The following is a 24601-nucleotide window of genomic DNA, read 5'->3' on the forward strand; positions in this document are numbered from 1 at the left end:
CTCACCCATATCAAAGTGCCACGCGCATGCGCAGAGAAGGTCATACCAAATACCTGCCCCCTCCAGCGCCTGCGGAGTCTATCAAGCTCAATCTGTGTCATATGTGTCTCCTGAAGAAGAGCAATCCCCACCCCATGACGCTGCAGGTAGGAAAAGACCGAGTAGCGGAGCGACAGGCTGTGCATACCGTGGATGTTCCAAGTCAGTATGTTAGTGTGTGTCATGTGTCAGGACATTACACACGCGCACAGGGCCAGGGGACACAGCATGGGGGGCCCTACGAGCACCATCAGGGAAAGGAAGGTCAGTGTGCCGCAACTGACACATGTAAACAATCACAAACGATGTAACAAAAAGGGCGAGCTCCCAAGAAGGCATACGTCCAAACCTCAACACGATCCACCACACAAGAATGTGCTAGTTCAGCGCAATGACTGTCTGGGTGTGCGTGCCGCCAACAACCGTGCTACATTGCACCCCTAACTCAGACCACCTGGATGTTCAAGAGGTGTTTGAGCAGCTAGGACCTATAGACATATCAGGCCGGTGCAGAGCGCCAGCAGGAGAGCCCGCGAGAGTAGTGCACACCCCGTATCCGCTGGCCCCAAGCCCGCCAAGACACCCACACTCAATCAGTCTCACAATCTTCCACAGCAGCGCAATCATGCTTGAATAAGGGCAAACATAGCACATCAGCGCGCACAGCAATAGTATAAGAAGGATATATCAGTCAATTGCAAAGTCCGAGGCAGGAGTCACATCACATAGGAGGTCAGCTGTCTGTTATGTTATGTTAATTAATTTATAGAGCGCGTCTGTTACCCGTGGGTGTCCTGGCGCTATCTGCTATCCTGAGGAGAAAAGATGAGTAGCACGGTCCAGAGGTGGTTCTAAAACAACAAGGATTTAAGCATTTTTCTGAATGTAAGCAACTCCGTGCAACTCCTCAGATAAAAGGTGAGCTGGTTCCATAGTTTTGCTGCGCCCACCACGCAGCTTTTACCGCCCCAACACGCTTTTTTCACTGATGGTACTCTTATTAATTTTTGAGCTGATGAATGTAACGGTCTGGTAGTTAGATACCATTGAAGTTGGTCCTGTAGGTAGCGTGGTCCCTGATTCTGAAGTGATTTGAAGACAAGGCACATAGATTTAAAGTGTACTCGTTGTCTTACAGGTAACCAGTGGAGTTTGCGGATTTCACTTGAGATGGGGGAGAATTTGGGAATGCCTGAAATCAGCCTAGCAGCTCTGTTCTGCGGTGTTACCACTGGCATATTCACGTCTTCTGAAAATACTGTGGATGGGAATGAAGAGCCACTCGCGTCATGTTCGCTGCGTGTCTGAGAGGCCGCTCAGACCACACCTTGCACCGCTCCCAGGGTCGCAACCGCCTCGAGCGCTTCCTGCCTTTCAAGTCGCATTTTCTCTGGACCGGGGCCAGAGCCGCGGCGGGCGCCCCGTTTCCTACACCATCATGACCTCTGTACCTGCCGTTCACCCTCCTCCGTGCCCGTAGGTCGTGAGCCCTTCCACTGTCCCGTCTCCTCGAGCCAGTCCCAGACATCTGACGGTGCATCAAAGAAGCGGGCGCCCTCCTTAGTAATCACACTGAGGCGAGAGGGGAACAGCAAAGAGTACGGCAGTCCTAGTTCCCTCAGCTGCTTCTTCACCACCAGGTATGTGCTCCTCCGCCTCTGCACTACTGCCGTGTAGTCTGGAAAGAACATCACACGGCTGTTCCCCACGGTCAGGTCATCCAGCTTCTTGGTTTCACGTAGCACCACGTCCCGGTCGCGATAGTTAAGCAGCTTGAAGAGGAACGGGCGAGGCCGGGCTCCGGGCCGAGGATTGTGCGCTGGCACCCTGTGCGCTCTTTCTACTGCAAAGTGCGGGGACACCATCCCCGGAGGCAAGAGCTCCCGCAGCCAGTCCTCAGTATAACTCTCCGGATCTTTCCCTTCTTCGCCTTCCGGGAGCCCGACCACCCAAACATTGTTGCGCCGGGAGCGCCCTTCCGCATCCTTGACACGATCCTCCAGCACATGGACCCTGTCTATGATGTCTTGGAGTGCCGAAGCGTGATTCTGCACCACAGGCTGTAACCCTTGGAACGACTGACGCTGCACAGCAACTGTCTCCGCCAGCTTACGGTGGTCCGCATGGAGTAGGGTAAAGTCGGACGTGACCTTGTCGATCTGGGCATCCAGGAATACCTTAGTTTGTTCCAGTGTGGTGCCTATGCGCTCCACCGCTGCCAGCACGGAGTCCATCTTGGTCGCGAGGGCCGCCACTGGTCCCACGTTGTCGCTCTGCAGTCCATGCAAAGAGCCCGGCCCATACGCCACCTGCTACTTCTGCAGGGACTTATCCCTGAGCCTGCCCATCACCAGCTGCTGCGCAGAAGGCATCCACACCTGCCGACAGCCACCAGTCGTCCAGCGCCCGGGCCCCACCAGTGTCTTAGAGGAGAAGTCACCTCACCGATCCAATGCCACCAGCCGCGGCGGGGGGAGCTGCCTATCCAGACAGGGCGCCAGCGCCAACCGGGCCGCAACGCCCAGCAGCCAATGTTGACCCTGCCGGCGCCTCCAACGGTAGTCCGACTGCCACCACGTCCCTCAGCAGGGGTGCACCCTCTCGATCTCAAGAGTCCTCTTCACCGACGCCCTCTCCACTAGCAATTGCAGCTGTTGCGCCTCGATGGCCCCCGACAGCAGAGGCCGAAGCGCCATAATGGGTGGATTCGACTCATCCCACTCAGTCCTGGCGCCTTTTCCTTGTGTGGCGTTGTTCAGGTACCAGGTGTGGGCCGCCTAAGGAGTAGCGGCGGCTAAAATGGCGCCAGCACCAAAACCAAAATGGCGCCCAGATCTCAAAATGTCAGATTATGAGCGCACAACCCTTTCTAGAAGGTCGCAGCCCTGGGTTCTGAGTGCGGCCGCAAACACCAGCCAGCGTTTTTACTTGTACAGCACAATGTCCCCTTGTCGTGCCGGCCAAAATGTCACCGAGCCCCTGTCTGGCCCGTGGGCGAGCACCGCGAGCCGCCGTAGATCTCTGGACGGCCTCTCCCCTCAGCCTCCACCTGCGTAGCCCCCAGTTCCAGCCACGCTCCTAGGGCACCACACCGACACGCAGCAAGCCAGGTGACGGTCACCGGCCTCCTCTCACTCTGCCGGTTCAGAAGCAGTGCGGCCCACGATCCACTGCGCTGCCCAGCTTGCACGCAAAACTGCTTCCACCTCTCTTCACACGCACATTGCAGGCCTCAGTCCCCGAGCTCACAGTCCACCATCCGGGGCCTCCGGGCTCCACAGTCACTGCCTAGACATCCCAGCGTGCCACCATCCGCTGAGCTACGGCACCTCCGCAGGGCTCCCCCCGTCCGCCCCGGGTCCCACTCCTCACCGTGAGGGGGTTGTAACCAGCAGTCACTCCAGCAGTACTAGCGTGGGATTGTCTACCTCCTCCCAGCAGCCGCTTCGCGGCCGGGGGATCTGCACCTCTTCGCTGGTCTCAGGCTCCAAAGGAAGGCGCCAGGCCCTAGTCCTCGCCGGCCGCGGGGGTCGCCAAACCCCCCGCCCGCACAGGGCGCCGCTCCAGCTGTCATGGCCAACTGCCTTGCCGCTCATGCCTCTCAGCAGCGCCGGCTCCTCAGCGGGGCTCGCGGGATGCCCGAGGCCCGGAACAACGCCCGGCCTTCCGCGACAGTGCTCGCTCGTTGCAACCGCCGCCGGGCACCTTTCGCGCCACTCTCACGGGCCTCACTGCCTCCTCCCGCCGTCAGCCTCCGTCACCGCAGCTCCAAATCGAAATCTGTTGGGCTCCACAGACTCCCCGCTGCGTCCCCACACCGGTTCCGCACAGCCCGAGCTCAGAAAACACCTTTTGTTGGGTAAATGTCAGGATCATAAGGGGTCTAAAGACGGAGCTCTTCTCAAACGCGTCCGCCATGTTGGCCGGCTAGCCACGCCCCCCTCGGGGCAACGGCCCTTCATGATTGCCTTACAGTCAACATCCTCAATCTCCACTCTGCTCTGTTCAGAGATCTGATCTGAATGTATCTGTCTCCAACTTGAATGTTTTCCTCATACACCCGTGCACATGCGCTCAGCCAATTAGCTGCAGGCACTGCCCCTAGGAATACAAGAACCCATTACTTCATCGGGTCTTACATCAATATTCCATCTTGTAGAAGCTACACTGCAACTTCCTTGAAGACCTCCAAACACACGACTTGCCTTCTCTTAAGCAAACAAGGTCTCTGCTGCAGTCGTCAGGCATTTGGATGCGTATACCTCTGGAAAGGTAGGCTTATACGGTAATTTTAAACTTTTGACATTTGGCCTCCAATATGTCATTTGTGAATTTGTGTACACTGTCCATTGCACACCTGAAGTTGCCATCTGCTGTAAAAATAGGGCTGTATCTGCAGGAACTGCATTTAAGTTAAGGCCTTGTCAGATAAACGCACTGTACGTAGAAACTGAGGATGTTGACCATGGTTTCGTCCCCCGTAGTGGTATAAATTTAGTGTAGAGTTTGCAACAGGGCAGATGGAGCTTCTCCCAATGGCAATTGCTGCTCCTACAAGGACATCAGTGCTTTAGATTTGCCTCCCTAAACTCTAACCACCCAGCCAGCCAAATGCATAGCATTCAGCTGTGGAAACCTCCATATGCAAAGCACCTCTCATTGAAATTCCATTCTCCTTCTCCTTAGACTTCTGAAGGCTCTACAGGGGTCTAAAGACTGCTCCTACGGGAAGCCCATAAGCACTACATAAAAACCCCAGCATAAAACATGACTAATGCTACAACATTTACCCATATAAAACTAACCGAAAACATAGCATGTAGCATCCCAACTATATACATATGTTGTTTTTGCAGTAACCGCTCTAAGTGTACTGGGGATGCTCAGACGTGAGTCCCAGGCACTCCACACCACTGGAAGCAAGCTAGCCGGTCTGATGAGAGGTGTTACCTCGAAACCGGGCCGGTCCTCGGATGCTTGTTTCCGTTCTGGGAAGGACATGGCTTTTGTAGTTCGGACTGGACTGTTCCCATGGGGCACAGGGTCAGCGCTGATTTGCATATCGCCATTGTCTAACCCAGGGTGGTGTGGAGTGGAAAAACGATGGATTTGGGCCCAGATCTTTTGACCTGGGTGAATGTGTGACATTGATCCACATTCTGTCCATCATTGTTGTTTTTGCAGTAACCGCTCTAAGTGTACTGGGGATGCTCAGACGTGAGTCCCAGGCACTCCACACCACTGGAAGCAAGCTAGCCGGTCTGATGAGAGGTGTTACCTCGAAACCGGGCCGGTCCTCGGATGCTTGTTTCCGTTCTGGGAAGGACATGGCTTTTGTAGTTCGGACTGGACTGTTCCCATGGGGCACAGGGTCAGCGCTGATTTGCATATCGCCATTGTCTAACCCAGGGTGGTGTGGAGTGGAAAAACGATGGATTTGGGCCCAGATCTTTTGACTGGGGTGAATGTGTGACATTGATCCACATTCTGTCCATCATTGTTGTTTTTGCAGTAACCGCTCTAAGTGTACTGGGGATGCTCAGACGTGAGTCCCAGGCACTCCACACCACTGGAAGCAAGCTAGCCGGGCTGATGAGAGGTGTTACCTCGAAACCGGGCCGGTCCTCGGATGCTTGTTTCCGTTCTGGGAAGGACATGGCTTTTGTAGTTCGGACTGGACTGTTCCCATGGGGCACAGGGTCAGCGCTGATTTGCATATCGCCATTGTCTAACCCAGGGTGGTGTGGAGTGGAAAAACGATGGATTTGGGCCCAGATCTTTTGACTGGGGTGAATGTGTGACATTGATCCACATTCTGTCCATCTTTGTTGTTTTTGCAGTAACCGCTCTAAGTGTACTGGGGATGCTCAGACGTGAGTCCCAGGCATTCCACACCACTGGAAGCAAGCTAGCCGGGCTGATGAGAGGTGTTACCTCGAAACCGGGCCGGTCCTCGGATGCTTGTTTCCGTTCTGGGAAGGACATGGCTTTTGTAGTTCGGACTGGACTGTTCCCATGGGGCACAGGGTCAGCGCTGATTTGCATTTCGCCATTGTCTAACCCAGGGTGGTGTGGAGTGGAAAAACGATGGATTTGGGCCCAGATCTTTTGACTGGGGTGAATGTGTGACATTGATCCACATTCTGTCCATCATTGTTGTTTTTGCAGTAACCGCTCTAAGTGTACTGGGGATGCTCAGACGTGAGTCCCAGGCACTCCACACCCCTGGAAGCAAGCTAGCCGGGCTGATGAGAGGTGTTACCTCGAAACCGGGCCGGTCCTCGGATGCTTGTTTCCGTTCTGGGAAGGACATGGCTTTTGTAGTTCGGACTGGACTGTTCCCATGGGGCACAGGGTCAGCGCTGATTTGCATATCGCCATTGTCTAACCCAGGGTGGTGTGGAGTGGAAAAACGATGGATTTGGGCCCAGATCTTTTGACTGGGGTGAATGTGTGACATTGATCCACATTCTGTCCATCATTGTTGTTTTTGCAGTAACCGCTCTAAGTGTACTGGGGATGCTCAGACGTGAGTCCCAGGCACTCCACACCACTGGAAGCAAGCTAGCCGGGCTGATGAGAGGTGTTACCTCGAAACCGGGCCGGTCCTCGGATGCTTGTTTCCGTTCTGGGAAGGACATGGCTTTTGTAGTTCGGACTGGACTGTTCCCATGGGGCACAGGGTCAGCGCTGATTTGCTTATCGCCATTGTCTAACCCAGGGTGGTGTGGAGTGGAAAAACGATGGATTTGGGCCCAGATCTTTTGACTGGGGTGAATGTGTGACATTGATCCACATTCTGTCCATCATTGTTGTTTTTGCAGTAACCGCTCTAAGTGTACTGGGGATGCTCAGACGTGAGTCCCAGGCACTCCACACCACTGGAAGCAAGCTAGCCGGGCTGATGAGAGGTGTTACCTCGAAACCGGGCCGGTCCTCGGATGCTTGTTTCCGTTCTGGGAAGGACATGGCTTTTGTAGTTCGGACTGGACTGTTCCCATGGGGCACAGGGTCAGCGCTGATTTGCATATCGCCATTGTCTAACCCAGGGTGGTGTGGAGTGGAAAAACGATGGATTTGGGCCCAGATCTTTTGACTGGGGTGAATGTGTGACATTGATCCACATTCTGTCCATCATTGTTGTTTTTGCACTCCATAAAAACCCCAGCATAAAACATGACTAATGCTACAACATTTACCCATATAAAACTAACCGAAAACATAGCATGTAGCATCCCAACTATATACATCACCACCTTACCCACTTAGATCATATGGGTGGCACTAGTAGCCAAAAGACGGCATGTTGGCAAAACAAAACACCAAAATAAATAAATAATGTATAATTATTTGTATGCATGACTGTGTCTCTTTCCGTTTGACATCTGTAGCCTTTAGCGCCATGATACCATGGAATGGGTCACTAGTAGTGTCACACGTTTGAGGGACACATTGACAGAGCATTGTGACTAGGCCAGCATTTTATTTTTTGAGGCACATTATTACTGTAGTGCTGCTACACTATATCCATCTTTCTAATTTATGTGGAACACTAATTGGTCATTTCACACCCAAACTTTTCCCTAGCACCAAAATCTTTAAATCCTGAAAGCAAAGCAACAGCACGATAATGTTTGTTGTACCCTAAGGAAAGTGTAATTACTGGAAAAATCTGTGTAACGCGCAAATTTCCGCAAATAATCCTAGAATTTTAGATGGGGGATTCTTAGTGTTAGCCTACTCACAGGATACAGAGACCTATAGGACCTCTAATCGTTATTTTCTGTTAATAATCAATAATATTTTTGAGATAATTGTGAAAGGGTATTCCTCCTACAAGGATAATAGTTTCATTAAGTAACAATTATACTTACTCAAAGTCTACTCTATTTCCTTATATGTATTAATACAATCATTAAAGATAGGCTTAAGAAAAAAATCATAAACATTTAAAAACAATTATAGTCAGACGTCTGATTGCTAAAATAGGTCAGAGTCATCGAAGCCTTCAATGATCTACCCTTATGTGCTCAGGAAGACTTCCCACAAGGCTCTTCCAAGCTGCTCATTCTCCCATCTACTGCTTTACATGGTTAGGCACTTACAGAGTTGAAGTAACTACACTTCTTGTATTGTAAACGGGTCATGTCTGCACTTTTCAACAGTGTTTAAATGTTTCCAAAGGCGCAGTAGCACTTCGAAGTAGACAGCATGTACTCCTAATGAGCACTTGGTCTTCTACCTTTTATGCAATCACTGTCTTTGGTACCTTTTGACCCAAAGACAGCTAATGGTCTCCAGCTTTGTCCATGCCAAGCTCGATTGCTCTCCTATGCCTCTCCGAGGCCAATGTCAATCCAGGCTGTACAAGAAAGTGCTTCAACACCCCATTAGGGGTAACAAGCGCTGTATAAATGTAAACCTTTTTTCCCTCTTCTATTCCTCCGCTATCCTTCTCAATCCAAATAACTGACTAACCTATCCACCACTCAAATTACTTGCATATTTCCCTATACTAACTCAACACTAATCCTTTATGGGTTCTGGAGTAGTGTGCTACTTGCCTAAAAAGCGCTTCAACGCCTCATCAGGGGTAGTAAGCACTATATAAATATAATTACGATACAAAACAATACAATACTTCTTTCCCACCGCTTCTGCTGAGAGCTCTGATTTCACATGATTATCTATGGATCTGTAAACACGACCTAGGTCTTTTAGCGTGTGTAGTCACCCTCGTATTTTTTTTACTGAGTTAATACAGAGTGGAGTAATTTGCATATTTTTGTGTGTTAATTATTGTTGAGGTTCAAATCATAGAAATGACTTTGAGGAGAGGTGGTGTCTCTGGCTTCCAGTCTTGATTCATTTGGGTCCGCAGAAATCTAATGGTTAAGAACTACTGCTCTAGACAGTTGTCCCATGACAAGTCCTGCCAGGTTACTCCAAGCCCAGTGAATCCGAAACCACGTTTGGTCGTATGCTATTTCTGCCCAAATCGGTCTTAGACGAATAAGAGCGTATGTCATCGTTTAAGCAAAGTTTGGTTACTGCGCATGCTGCTGGATGCCTGTGTAAATGGACATCTTGTGATTTTCGAAGCACATTACAACAGCACACACCACAGCTGGCCGGGAATGTTTAATGCACCGCGGAGAGGGTGTGAACATGGTTTCCTGCCTTTGTTTTGTTTGGCAGTATCTGGCCTGTAATGTCACCCTTTACTTCATACTGACGTCACTGGGCTGTGCCAAATGTACCATTGTATTTTATTCCCGGAAAACCATGTCAACGTTTCCATGTGATTCAGATAGAATAGATTTTGACTTGTAAAGTCCAGGAGTTCCTAACCCATTAAGCCTGCAAATCTGCCCCTGTACCACTGAAAGAGGGGTGTTATGCCTTTAAAATGCTGCTATTCGATCATATATTCAATAAGATACAGCTTCTTGCAAATAAATATAAATAACAAATACTAAATTATTACCTTACAGATACTGACAAAGCTTCCCCAATTCGTAGAAACATATTCAAATGTAAATATTTCACATTATGCCTAGCAAATTCATCTGTACTGCCCTTGCATACTTGGTATTCAGAAATTCATACGCTCATATGTATATGAAAAATACATTAATTTATAGTACATAAAAATAAACAGTCTATTTAAACACATCCCTCTTGAACGAGGTAATCTTTTCAATAATATATTGCTTTAAATAATCTAAACTCTAAATAGCAGTGTTAATCCCTTAATCATACAGAATAAGTTAATCACTAAACGACCTTCTAAAGTGACAGTGCATTCAATAATATTTGTTAATGTTATCATTGGTTAGGTACAGGGGCGTATAAGATACAATGATCCTTAATCAACCTGGGAATTATTAACATAAGCGTATTTACCCCACATCTTGATATAAAGTGGTATTGTATTTAAACAAGCATGTTACCAACATTTCCTTTTACTAATTTTCTTTATTTTATTCGTTCACTTTGTTTATGCAGGGGCTTACGACATTATTCCAAAGCTTAGTTATTAAAGATTGGGCAGTCAGAGTAGATAAAAAAATGAAATGTAAACCTTCATTATCTAAAAAAAAAGTTGACGATGTTAGGCCAAGCAATGTGGTTAATGATGTTGGTTTAATAATTTGACACAAGGAGATGATGAACGGAGCGCTGAAACTTTTCAGACACTAACCCCCACTCACAGATCTGGGTTGAATACATCATCGTTCTTTAGCTCACTTCGCCACCTCAGTTCAGACACAGCCATATGCCCTAAGTTGGCAGGGTATGCTCAGACGTGGGTCCCTTGCTCACTTTGCCACTGGATTCAAGCTAGCCTGGCTGATAAGGGCTGTAAGCCCGAAACCGGTCCCAGAATGCTTGTTTCCGGTCCAGGGAAGACATGGCTTTGCAGTTCGGGCTAGACTGTTCCCATGAGGCACAGGGTCAAGACTGATTTGCATATAGCTGTGTCTGAACTGGGGTGGCGAAGTGAGCTAAAGAACGATGATGGATTCAACCCAGATCTGTGACTAGGGGTGAGTGTCTGAAAAGTTTCAGCGCTCTGTCCATCATCTCCTTGTGTTTGCTTTGTTCGCCCTACGTTGGCAGGGTATGCCCAGACGTGGGTCCCTTGCTCACTTTGCCTCTGGATTCAAGCTAGACTGGCTGATGAGGGCTGTTAGGCCGAAATCGGTCCCATGATGCTTGTTTCGGGTCCAGGGAAGACATGGCTTGGCAGTTCGGGCTGGACTGTTCCCATGAGGCACAGGGTCAAGACTGATTTGCATATAGCTGTGTCTGTACTGGGGTTGTAAAGTGAACTAAAGAACAATGATGGATTCAACCCAGATCTGTGACTGGGGGTGAGGGTCTGAAAAGTTTCAGCGCTCCGTTCTTCATCTCCTTGTGTTTGGTTTAATAATTTGACGAAACCTTATAGTAACGGCCAGAAAAATATGTTCCCAGAAGTTGGACACCACCAAAAACATGTTCCCAATCCCCTTCTTAACCACATCTAGGGCATTAACTACTAATTTTAGAGAACATCTTGTTGAGTCTTGTGGGAATATAGCACAGGATCCAACCATTAAAAAAGATCATACTGTGGAAATCAGCTCTTCTTAAAAGCTAGGACCCATAGATAAAATAACTATGCCAGCTGCTATTATCTAGAGAAATATATGCCTGCTTTTCCCATTTGGCACAAATATCTTTAATTACTCAATTATCATCTTTATTTACTTCCCTGTACCGAAACATTGGGAGCTATTTAAATGTTCTTCTAAAAATCTTTTCTTACCATATTGACTGAGAAGGTTGTTTCAGCTGCAGGTAATTTATAAAGAATATAAACTATCTGCCAATAAGAAAAGTATATATACATCGCCTAATACAGCAGACTTGTAGTTTATGTAGCGGGTACTCATGTCACTGTTAAAACCAATTCTGGATGTGTAAATAGAACACAGTGGTTCGTACATCCAAAAGTTAGGTCTCCTACATGTTTCCTCATAAAACAATTTGCCCAGACTTGGTTTTAAAAGTGACAAGGGTAACCACTAAATAAATTGAAATCTCGGGTTACCCATAGTCATTTTTTTTAGGAGGAACCCTGCGCTTGTCCAAAAGAACATTTTATCACGAGCTCCCAATTTTGATTGAGCCCATTTGGGTGGTACTTAGCTACCCAAATGAGAAGAGTCACCTCTGATGAAGCGTGCTGTCACGCGGCTGGTGGGGTGCTCCTCTAATAGCTAAAAGAAGCTCCTGTAGGATATTAAGTGAGGCCTTAAATGGAGGACTGGCTGATTTCCGGCCATCACATTTTTGTGTTGTAAAATTGAACACAACCATTTTTTCTTCCAAGTTGCCTCTGTCTTTCCATTGCCACCTCCGCATACACCAGACTTTTCAAGATCCTGTCTACACAGCCCGCAACAAATAGAATATGACCGGAATCATGTCATTCTGGCATTCAGGTGCTTGAGGTTCCACCAGCCTCAGAATCACAACCAGCAAATCCTCTTAGTATGGTATGGTTTGCAAGGCATGCGCAGGTCTTTGTAGGGGGTTACAGGTTTCAATTTTTTAAAAGTTCTTTATTGGCGTTTAATCAAGAAACGCCACAAGTTGTACAGAATACACTAATAATTATTCTCATAAAGTGCACAGACAGATACACCCCTTCATGTATACATTGACAATATTCTGGTAGCAGCTCATACAATGGTATGGAGGGGTAGCGGGGAACATAGGATGGTAACCCAGAGCGATGTAGGGCACTCTGTCTTGTAGAGGAGTAGCCAATGTGTGCATCACACAATATAGCAAAACAATTACTTACTTTTGAAATGCTCTGGCGGGCGCCGCCATGTGCGGCTAATTGGAAGTGCCCTAACATGAGTGGCAGGAGTACCCTACAAAGGGATTTCATTCCTACTGCTAGTTCTATTAATGCACACTGTGGCCTTCACCGGCCTCAGGAATGTTGCCATTGTCAAGGCAATCTCTGCACCCTTCGAGACTGCTAGGACCCAATTAGGGGCTAGGATCTTTTAATGTTTTATTAAAACTCTGCTGTTTTTTTAAAGTACTCCAAGTAACCTCGATAAAGATGTTTGGCATGTCATCATATCCAAAGTAGGCCAAAGAGAGAGGGAGACAAAGCATCAGCTGGCCAACAGGGCACTGCAGTACTCCACCAGCTTTGCCAAACATATCAATCGCTCCAGGGGAAAGAGACCTCTCCCGAAGAAAAATGGATCCCTCCATAATCTGTATCCGCTATACCCCAGGTGCCACAAACCACCTTACCGCTGTTAGGTTAGCCAGTGGTAGTGCATCAGGTACAGGTGCCATCTGTATTGAGTCCTAATCTTCCACTGTAATCCAGAAGTGGCTGCTCATACCATCTCCTGAAGTCCAACTATAAGAATGACTTGACTGATTATTGGACCCAGAAGAGCCCCATTGGCAGCTCTGCTTGATAAGGACCACCATTGACCACAGCACGCTCCAGGTCCACATCATTGGAGGCGTCCCCTCAATAGTGTGCCTGCCTTGGATTGGAATGCATAGTCCTTGTCATCTTTCAGAGATGTCTGAAGAATCACAAGAATCACAAGTAGATTTGGGTGTAGTCAGTGACATGGATTCGTAGATGCTTCTTGTGGAGGCAGACCTCTGGAGTTTCGTTGACCTGAATCATGGATGAAGCAATTCCACCCTGGGTGTGTGTATGTTGTAACCTACAGCGGGTCTGCTGGAAGAACAAATGGCAGCTACTCCAGTCCCCCATACGCTTTAAATCAGGGTTCAACAAAGTCTTACCCGGACGCCGGATCCATGCCAGATTTTTATTATATCCCAATTTAGATAAATGTAGTTATCTTAAAAATCTATCATGGATCCGGCTCACCAGAACCGACTTTAGAGAACCCAGCTCTAAATATTCACTCTTGCTCGAAACACCCACTTGTTAGATTTAATTATTCCGTATGAATGCTGAAAATGATATAGTCAGAAAGGGGTAAACCCTTTGACTATGTCGGCCAAATCCGGACACATTTTACAGATGGTGAACAATCACTGTATGACCCTTTCCAAGTACACAGGCTTCAGAGGTAGCTCACACAAGTTACCTTGACATGCTGAGACCCAAAATTAGAGTCATCTATCTACTATAATGTGTAGTAGAAAGGATATTGGAATTGAAATACATTTGTGATATTAAGGCCACTTTTCAGTTGAATGGCTGCTTTAGGAAGGCTGTACTACGAGGATGGATTCTCATTTTTTCATCTCACTCTAATGAAATAGAATACATCAAATGAGAGCGAGTTGTCAAGATGACGTTAAAATGAAATTAAAAGAGCTCCTGAAGTTGAAATGCAGAACACTAAAATTCTAATGTGGGGGAGGGGGCATGGGCAGACTCGATGCGCTGGTTTTGAAGCAATCCAAAATTCGGGTGGCCTTACCACCTCAGCCAGCAAATTCCTTTATCATGTATAAGCACAAAGAGATTTAAAGTAGAATAGTGTAAACGAAAAAATACTTCGCTAAATAGCGATCATTTCAGAGTATGGCGTCTAGCACCAAGAAGGTACCGCTGTTGGAAACAAGTACTAGCAGGTGTTCTTAAGATCTGAGAATGCAGTGCAGGAAGATTGCATTGTACCGATCCTATGACACTAACAAAACGTTTCTGGGTGAAGCTTGTACAACATAGGTCCTGCTTCAACACTAACAAGGGCTAACTGCAGAATAGTCACACTGTAGCAGCCGTGCAGGCCTGAGAAAGGCACTGTATGGTCCAGGTGATACTACAAGGGATCCTAAGAATATTGACACTGAACAGCAGTCCTGGGCCTCAGAGTTGCTGCTAAACTTATATGACCATACCAGAGTGGCTCAGACTGTCCAGTTTGGTTTAAAAGATTGCCTTCGAGCACGCAAATAACATTCCAAACAAGCATTGGCAATGCCAATAGGTCTGGCTTTACAAGAATGTTGTATGGCAATGTAAAGCATTACTAGTAAATAGCATGGGAAAGAATGTGTATTTGTGTGGAACCCAGAACTGTAGGATAATATTGGTGTAGGTGAAATGGTCAGGTGACAGTTGCACTGTCAAACCAGACCTAGAATTCCTTGTAGGTTAATGACTATCCTCCTCCCATCAGTGCTCCTCCAGAAAAAAACAATATCCGTTTTATTGTTATCTATGACGCTTTAATAGCATTACAATGTCATTTGTGTGAGCCTAAAAGTTCAGTCTCAGGCTGCTGGATACACAAAACGATCAAACAGCAGTCTGGAGGGCAAGCCCAGTTTTTTGTTTAATCATATAACTTTTGTCCAATCTATACATACTTCTGGCTCTCAACATGTGGGTGGTGCAAAAGCCCCCCTCTAGTAATGCTCACATAATTGTCTGGCACCAGCTGCACTGTCAAGCCAGACCAAAGAAAACAACTGCCAAAATCTTGATTCTGTCTCTTCTGAATTATTTTGCCACAATTTTACACAGGTCCTCCAGCCAACATGTGTTTTGTCTTTGGGTTTTATTTCCATTGACTTCTTCAAGTCAATTTGATCTATATGGTTGTTTGAGTCCTTTGGTGTGTCTGTATATGACCCTCTGCAATAGGTTGCAATGTTTTCTTATGTTTCTTAAATGTAACAGGCAGCGCTGTTTTCATCAGTCCATAAATACTCACTCAACACTAATTGTGGATCTCCTGGCAATCATGCTATCTGTGCCGTTTAAACCAGCAAGGGCTTAAAAAGCACATATCTGTCTCAATTATGGGTGCTTTGCAGTTGCATCGTTATTAATCACCTCCAGTCAATAACAATACCCTGGTTTCGTTATTTGTCAGAGGCAATAAATAACTGCAATTCTAAGTTTTGTCTTTGAAATGTGACAAAACATATAGATTGTGGTGCTGCTCTAAAATCTCCATTCCCCCTTATTTACTGAGCCTGTTTTCAGTATCCCATATGTCCCTGTATGTTTCAGCGGATTCTTGAATGCTGAGAGTGAATAATGTAATTGAATGTTGGTGTGTGTTCAGCAATAGAAACTTGGCAATAGAGACTGTTGGAGGGAGGATGGAGCGCTGACACGACGTAGCTGCTGTTGCAGTAACCTAAGGGCCTAGCATGAAATAAGGAACTTACCTCCCCGAGTGGTACTGGACGTTTGCATGAAGACCCTGCACCTTTAACTTCAAAATGTTGGCAGGCTTCCTCTAACGAAATCTATCAATTGAAAAATCACACCGTGCAAAAATCAAATTGCAACTCTTGTGCAAATAGTGCTCTATTCTGTTGGTAGAATTGTACAACAAACTTGCAATTGAGATGATTGTGTCACAGCTAGTCTATCTTGGACAGTTTTGAGCAGTGTGGGGACAGACAAGTTCTGCAGGGGCCAGTCCTGGATTTTTTTGTTTTATAATTCACCCAATATGATACTCCTAGAAATCTTGCTTAGAGCTTTCTCCATAGTGCCCCCCATCAAAATTGAGACATAAGGTGATAAACCCTTTCTTTCCCTTACCCGCCTGGTTCCTATGCACATGACTTCCCATGTATTCATTTGTGTTCACAAAGTAAGATCAGGCAGTTAGACACTCTTTTGACTCTCATGATCGCTGGTGTAAACACTAGGTGTCTATTGGAGTACCAAGTCACCCACCGTAGCATTGTTGGACATTGAGGCATACAGGGATCAAGCTGGTGGACTCTACAATTGTATATCATGTTACCAGCAGGAGCACTGTGCTAAGGGTGCAATGTATAATCTGAGTACATAGAAAACCTTTACCATGCACAATGGAACCCCCAAACAAGAAACCTGCAGATACACAACCTTACCTGATGGGGTTTCAAATATTACTAGTATAGAATTTCTGGTCTATCCTTCCCTCTCATTAGTATAACTGACACTAATAATAAGGTGTCAACAAGAGTGTACCTCTTAAGATTTGCCACAAATTATACTAAATGCTTGAAACATATTGCGGTCATCACCCACCCTAAAGTTTCTTTTTTTAATTGCAGATCTAGCAACATCAGAAATGTTTCCACCAAGTTTTTCAAAAGCACTTTTGCATACACTCATACTTTCTTACACTTTCTCACAATTTTTAAGAAAGCCAACAATACCCTCTGACATGTTAAGCATCTATAATAATCGGAAGCTTATGGATCAATTTATAGACATTAGTTTCATATTTTCATAAGAATCTTTAACTTCCTGACATCACCTCTTATGCTAGTCATCATCTCCCAACCCCTTTCTGCAAAAGTAAGTGCTGTCCTTCAAAAGTTTTCCTGCCTCACTCACCTGTACTGTCATACACACAAATTCTCCAGAACTCCCAACTTAAAATATCACCTCACAGAATACTGTGGAATTCAAACTTGGTCTCTTACCGTTCCCACACTATATTTTTCCACCTATGTAATTGTACCTGTATGAAAGTGGATGATAATACTTAAACTGACACTTTTGAAAAAGCCCTCAAGTTATCATGAACAATCAATTTTCTCCCTCCTGTGCACCAAAACACAGCTTGCAAACGACCTAGCAGCCACCATTAGAACAAGGGCTGTAAAAACAAACTGTAGCCTCCCCGTCACCATTACTAATAAATACCCTTACACATACAGGATAGATATCGTCATTCAGATAGAGGTATTGCTCAAATCTGGCATCGCCAAACTATCATGCTGAAGTATCTACAAGATGCAGGTTTCTCAATTGTGATTCTCATCAGCTTGATCCTGCCCAACTGGATATAACATAACTCTGCAGGTCCCACCCAGTGAACTCTCTATAACATCCACCATTGCTCACAACACAAAGCCCAACACTACGTTGAGAGATATAAATGAATCCAACTATCTTGATGCCAAAGACTAGGCAGAAATCATCTTGACATCAATTCCTAATGGGCCCAAATCGGAGGACTATCCTACTGAATAAAATCACTATGAAGAGCTCACAGTTAAGCGGTAACAAATTAATAAAATTCAGAGGCCAACACAAACAAGGAATAATTAATGATCTGTTTCTTACACAAAACTGACGGGCATTCGATTTCCTACAATCAAGTTTGTCCCAAATAAAAATAACTGTCTAAACTGTGCACTAATAAACTGATCTGCAGTTGCAGAGGAAGCCGCCCCAGAGCTATCATATAATAGAGACCAATATGTTCTTGCTGTCACTGAGACCGAGTGCTCACTACAGTGAATAACTGATACCTTTACATTTGAAGGCTTTAAAGTTCTCTGCAGAAACATATCCTAAAGAATGTTACACTTATCTGTGAAAATCACGTCTCCTGTAAAATAGTCAGAGCGCAAGACACCTTCTCTTTCAAATGGCTCGCTAGAGAGATATCTACCAATACAGACTACCCCACTAATCAAGCATCAGTTACCACCACTCTCAACAACCCCTATTATAATTAAATCATTTTCAAATATTTATGGCAAACCTTCATTATATGTGTATAATATATATATATCCAATTACCACTCCGGTGCGTGAATCACCAAACAGAGAAACGGACTCTTCAAATAAATTCAAATCACTGCCGACTGCAGTAACTTTTTATTTTTCCATAAAGTGTGTATATATTACCTACTGGCGGTCGCCAGTAGGTAGTTATAGTTAGGATCGTTTTCCATAGGAAATCCGCAACATTCTATTGGGAATAACTTTGGCGCCGAATGAGGGATCTGCCTGTAGTTTTCCTTAACTTTGCCTCGCTGCGCTCCACTCCTTCCCTGAAAGTTTCGGGGGGATCCGTCAAGCGGTGGCCGAGATAAAAGGGGGGTCCCAAAACGTGTTTTCCCCATGTTAATTTCCATAGGGCGGTTGGACTCACTTTTAGCCCGAACGGCTGAATGGATTTCCACCAAACTTGGCAAAATTGTAGGGACTGGTACCCCGATGTGCCTTTGCTATGTCTTAAGATATATGCTCCAGTGGTTTTTACGAAAATTAACTTTGAAAAAATATATATTGGGCTACATTGGGCTATATATATGTTAGAGCCCAAATGTAGCCCAATGTAGCCCAAAGATGGCCACCAGAGACAAACAAAAACCAAATGTAGCCCAAATATCAGCCAGATGTAGCCCAACTATAGCCCAATGGCAGAATGTCCCAGAGTGTTCTAAAGAACAACTAGAGCGCTAACAGTCTTACTTATGACTAAAGTATGGCACACCTGAAGTCATCTTGATTGGAATAAAGTGTTAACACTTAAAACATTTAATTTGCAAAGTAACAAAATGAGGGGGTTCATTTTGCCATAGAAATTATGCTTAGTGCTGAAGAAAGAAAAATGAGGGCACATTTTGAGTGACTTCTCAAATCCTCTTATATTTCATTAAAAAAATTCTGATATGCAGTCTCCCAAGATGGCCACAAGAGACAAAAGAGCCCAAATGTAGCCCAAATATCAGCCAGATGTAGCCCAACTATAGCCCAATGACAGAATGTCCCAGAGTGTTCTAAAGAACAACTAGAACGCTAACAGTCTTACTTATGACAAAAGTACGGCACACCTGAAGTCATCTTGATTGGAATAAAGTGGTAACACTTAATACATTTAATTTGAAAAGGAACAAAATGAGGGGTTTCATTTTGCCATAGAAATTTTATATATATATATATATATATATATATATATATATATATATATATATATATATATATATATGTATATATATATATATATGTATATATGCTATATATTACAACCGTGCATGCTGGGACTGGTAGTCACAGAACATGGAGTGACTACCAGCGATGCCAAAGAACAGCATTGAACATTTAGGGGGCGGAGCGGCGCACGATCAACCAATCAGTTAAGGGCAAGACACTTTATCTTTGAAACCCGCCCTACACCTGATTACACATACCACTGGCGCTGAGGAAGGCTGAAGTATATGCCGAAATGCATTCGCCGAGAGTGGGAAGTGGTTCAGCTCTCTTACCTCTGTAATAGGAATAAAGGTGTTTCCTCGTATTCCCCTGCTGTGGCCTCGCACTTTGTCTTTGGAGGAGGTGTGGAGTTTGATATATATATATATATATATATATATATATATATATATATATATATATATATTACCTACTGGCGATAGCCAGTAGGTATATATAGTTAGGATTTTTTTCCTATGGGATTTTTGAAAATTCTATGTCGAATAACTTTGGCGTTTGAGGACAGAATTGGCTGAAAGTTTCAGGAAAATGGAACATTTTGTTTCTGAGCAGCCCCTGAAAATTTGGGGGGGTTTCGTCAAGGGGGGGCCGAGAAAAAAGGGGGGTCCCAAAACGTGTTTTTCCCATGCAATTTTCCATAGGGCGGTTGGCCTCACTTTTAGCCTGAACGGCTGAATGGATTTACACCAAACTTGGCAAAATTGTAGGGACTGGTAGCCCGATGTGCCTTTGCTATGTCTCAAGATATAGGCTCCAGTGGTTTTTACGAAAATTAACTTTGAAAAATATATATTGGGCTACATTGGGCTATATATATGTTGGAGCCCAAATGTAGCCCAATGTAGCCCAATGTAGCCCAATGTAGCCCAAAGATGGCCACCAGAGACAAAAAAAACCAAATGTAGCCCAAATATCAGCCAGATGTAGCCCAACTATAGCCCAATGACAGAATGTCCCAGAGTGTTCTAAAGAACAACTAGAGTGCTAACAGTCCTACTTATTACAAAGGTATGGCACACCTGAAGCCATCTTGATTGGAATAAAGTGGTAACTCTTAAAACATTTAATTTAAAAAGGAACAAAATGAGGGGGTTCATTTTGCCATAGAAAGTATGATTAGCGAATATATGACGAAATCCCGCATACCATCAGTCCGCAAAAAAAATCCCGCATGTACTATTAGGCCGCAAATTAAAATAACGAAAACTTTTAGAACGAATATGCCTTTAGCATACACTAAACAACTAAACTACCCTAAACCCTAAAACACTACCCCCAGCATGACCCTACACTACACAAACAGTAGAACACTACCCTAAACCTTAAAACACTACCCCCAGCATGACCCTACACTACACAAACACTACAACACTAACCTAAACCGTAAAACACTACCCCCAGCATGACCCTACACTACGCAAACACTACAACACTACCCAAAACCCTAAAACACTACACCCCAGCATGACCCTACACTACGCAAACACTACAACACTACCCTAAACCCTAAAACACTACCCCCAGCATGACCCTACACTACGCAAACACTACAACACAACCCTAAACCCTAAAACACTACCCCCAGCATGACCCTACACTACGCAAACACTACAACACTACCCTAAACCCTAAAACACTACCCCCAGCATGACCCTACACTACGCAAACACTACAACACTACCCAAAACCCTAAAACACTACACCCCAGCATGACCCTACACTACGCAAACACTACAACACTACCCTAAACCCTAAAACACTACCCCCAGCATGACCCTACACTACGCAAACACTACAACACTACCCTAAACCCTAAAACACTACCCCCAGCATGACCCTACACTACGCAAACACTACAACACTACCCTAAACCCTAAAACACTACCCCCAGCATGACCCTACACAACGCAAACACTACAACACTACCCAAAACCCTAAAACACTACCCCCAGCATGACCCTACACTACGCAAACACTACAACACTACCCAAAACCCTAAAACACTACCCCCCAGCATGACCCTACACTACGCAAACACTACAACACTACCCAAAACCCTAAAACACTACCCCCAGCATGACCCTACACTACGCAAACACTACAACACTACCCAAAACCCTAAAACACTACACCCCAGCATGACCCTACACTACGCAAACACTACAACACTACCCAAAACCCTAAAACACTACCCCCAGCATGACCCTACACTACGCAAACACTACAACACTACCCTAAACCCTAAAATACTACACCCCAGCATGACCCTACACTACGCAAACACTACAACACTACCCAAAACCCTAAAACACTACACCCAGCATGACCCTACACTACACAAACACTACAACACTATCCTAAACCCTAAAACACTACGCCCAGCATGACCCTACACTACGCAAACACTACAACACTACCCTAAACCCTAAAACACTAGCCCCAGCATGACCCTACACTACGCAAACACTACAAAACAACCCTAAACCCTAAAACACTACCCCCAGCATGACCCTACACTACGCAAACACTACAACACTACCCTAAACCCTAAAACACTACCCCCAGCATGACCCTACACTACGCAAACACTACAACACAACCCTAAACCATAAAACACTACCCCCAGCATGACCCTACACTAAACAACCACCACAACTCTACACTACACTAACACAACACTACACTACACAACACTACACTACACTACACAATCACTAACCCACGAAAAAATTAACACAAACCCACTTACCTCTCTCGTCATCGTGGTTTTCACAACACAAATGCATTTACCATACATGCCTTTAAAACGTAATTCTTTGTAAAGGCATGCGCGATAAATGCACATGCGTTTTGAAAAAATGCGGGATAATGGTATGTGAGGTCAATGACCTTGCGGGATAATGGTATGCGGACTGAAAGTCTGCGGGATAAAAAATGCGGGAAAATGGCTGCAAACCATGATTAGCAGCAGACTTCCCTGGTGAGCACTAGCTTTACTACAGTGATCTAATGAGCAACTAGAGTGCTAACATTCAGAATTTATGGCAAATGTGTGACACATCTGAATGCCTTCTTGATAGAACCAAAGTAAACAAGCATTGAAAATGCAATAGATCTCGCCCTCGTTTAAGTTAAAGCCATTCTGTTTGTAATGAGGTGGCTTTTTAGCTTTGCTTTTATTAGTGTTTTTAAAACTTTCATGTAAATAACATGCATATGTATGCATATATGTATATGTATGCATGCATTTATATTTATATAGATATGCAGATTATATATGTTTACATATGTATATTACCTACTGGCGATAGCCAGTGGGTATATATAGTTAGGATTTTTTCTCTATGGGATTTCTGAAAATTCTATGTCTAATAACTTTGGCGTTTGTGGACGGAATTGGCTGAAATTTTCAGGAAAATGGCACATTATGTTTCTGAGCAGCCCCTGAAAATTTGGGGGGGTTTCGTCAAGGGGGGTCCCAAAACGCGTTTTTCCCATTCATTTTTCCATAGGGCGGTTGGACTCACTTTTAGCTCGAACGGCTGAATAGATTTACATGAAAATTGGCAAAATTGTAGATATGGTTTGCCCGACGTGCCTTTGCTATGTCTCAATATATGTGCTCCAGTGGATTTTGAGAAATTAACGTTTAAAAAAATATATATATCTGTGACAGCGCTCCGGTTAGCGCCCCGGTTCGCGTACCTGACGCGTAACGGAACTTCGCGAAGCGAAGCTGATTGGCTCTCCGGTGTCTGTCAACATTCTAAACAGTCCGGAGCGGCCGCCATCTTGTCTCTCGGTACGATCGAGAGACAAGATGTGGTGAAAAACGAAGGGGGAAATGAAGGAAAGGGGGCAAGGTAGACCACTCCTGACCCCCTAGGATTGATGAGGGGGATATTAAAGTGCCCCGCGGGGCAAAAAATTAAAAAAACATTTTTTTGCGATTTTACGCCGTAGAGGCGCGTCCCGGTACGCGAACCGGGCAGCTCACCGGGCAGCTCACCGGGCAGCTAACCGGGCAGCTAACCGGCAGCGTAGCTGTCAACATTGTAAACAGTCCGGAGCGGCCGCCATCTTGTCTCTCGGTAGGTTCGAGAGACAAGATGTGGTGAAAAAAGAAGGGGGAAATGAAGGAAAGGGGGCAAGGTAAACCCCTCCTGACCCCCTAGGATTGATGAGGGGGATATTAAAGTCCCCCGCGATTTTTCGCGGTAGAGGCGCTTCCCGGTACGCGAACCGGGCAGCTAACCGGCAGCGTAACGGGAGTCCGCCATCTTGTGTTTTTGGAGCGTCCGGTTCGCGTACCGGGTAGCGTCCCGGTAAGCGTAACAAGGGGAAAACCAAGAGAAACAGTAAAAAAAAAATTAAGGGAATAGATTTCCAGCAAACTTGGCAAAATTGTAGGGACTGTTTGTTTGATGTGCCTTTGCAAGGCCTCAAGATATGTGCACATGTGGATTTTGTCTAATTAAGGTTAAAAAATATATATATATCTGTAAGCGTGCTCCGGCACGCTTACGTTACGGGTTTTGTTTGCGCTGCAGAGCCGATTCATCACGGTTATGCGACGCGTCATGAGGCGTCTCACGTGGCTACGTGATACGTCACGTAATAAAGAATATATTTTACAGCTATAGATATTAGCTTTTAAAAAACCAATGAAATTCACTGAAAAAACCATAGGTTATAGACCATATATAGTTAGGAATTTGCATTTACAAAACCTTGAAAATTCACTGAAAAAACCATAGGTTAGAGACCATATATAGTTAGCTGGACATTTTATTGACATAAAACCAATGAAATTCCATATATAGTTAGTTGCACTAACTATATATCGCGCACCCGCAATCCACTGCTGATGATGTCACATATTACATCATTCATGACATGGTCAGTGACATCACTGATGACATCACTGATGACATCTCAAATGACATCACTGATGACATCACTGATGACATCTCAAATGACATCACTGATGACATCATGACACACCAATACCAGTTACTACATACGCACTCACTGATTCCTACGTCTACACACACATTCACTCATTCACCCATACAATCACTCATACATACAGTCACTCATTATTACAACACTATCATATGCACTCATACACCTATGCAGACACTCACACACTGCCACTCATCCATGGAGTTACTCACACACCTAGTCAGTCCTGTAAAGAATCAATCACACTTCCATTTCCTCATCTATACAGTTAAACACAGAACATCATACTTCAGTGACATCACTGATGACATCACTGATGACATCTCAAAT

The 24601-nt window shown here is 45.2% G+C and overlaps 1 protein-coding gene and 1 pseudogene across 2 annotated transcripts in view; one reads left to right on the plus strand and one right to left on the minus strand.

The window, feature by feature from the left end:
* Positions 1–24601, plus strand: part of TTC27 (tetratricopeptide repeat domain 27) — a 1731040-nt gene that overhangs the window by 931304 nt on the left and 775135 nt on the right. The gene's annotated exons all lie outside the window — the stretch shown is intronic.
* Positions 11873–13261, minus strand: LOC144761347 (acyl-coenzyme A amino acid N-acyltransferase 2-like; annotated as a pseudogene).

The sequence above is a fragment of the Lissotriton helveticus genome, chromosome 6 (assembly GCF_964261635.1).
Source record: "Lissotriton helveticus chromosome 6, aLisHel1.1, whole genome shotgun sequence".
NCBI lineage: Eukaryota > Metazoa > Chordata > Amphibia > Caudata > Salamandridae > Lissotriton > Lissotriton helveticus.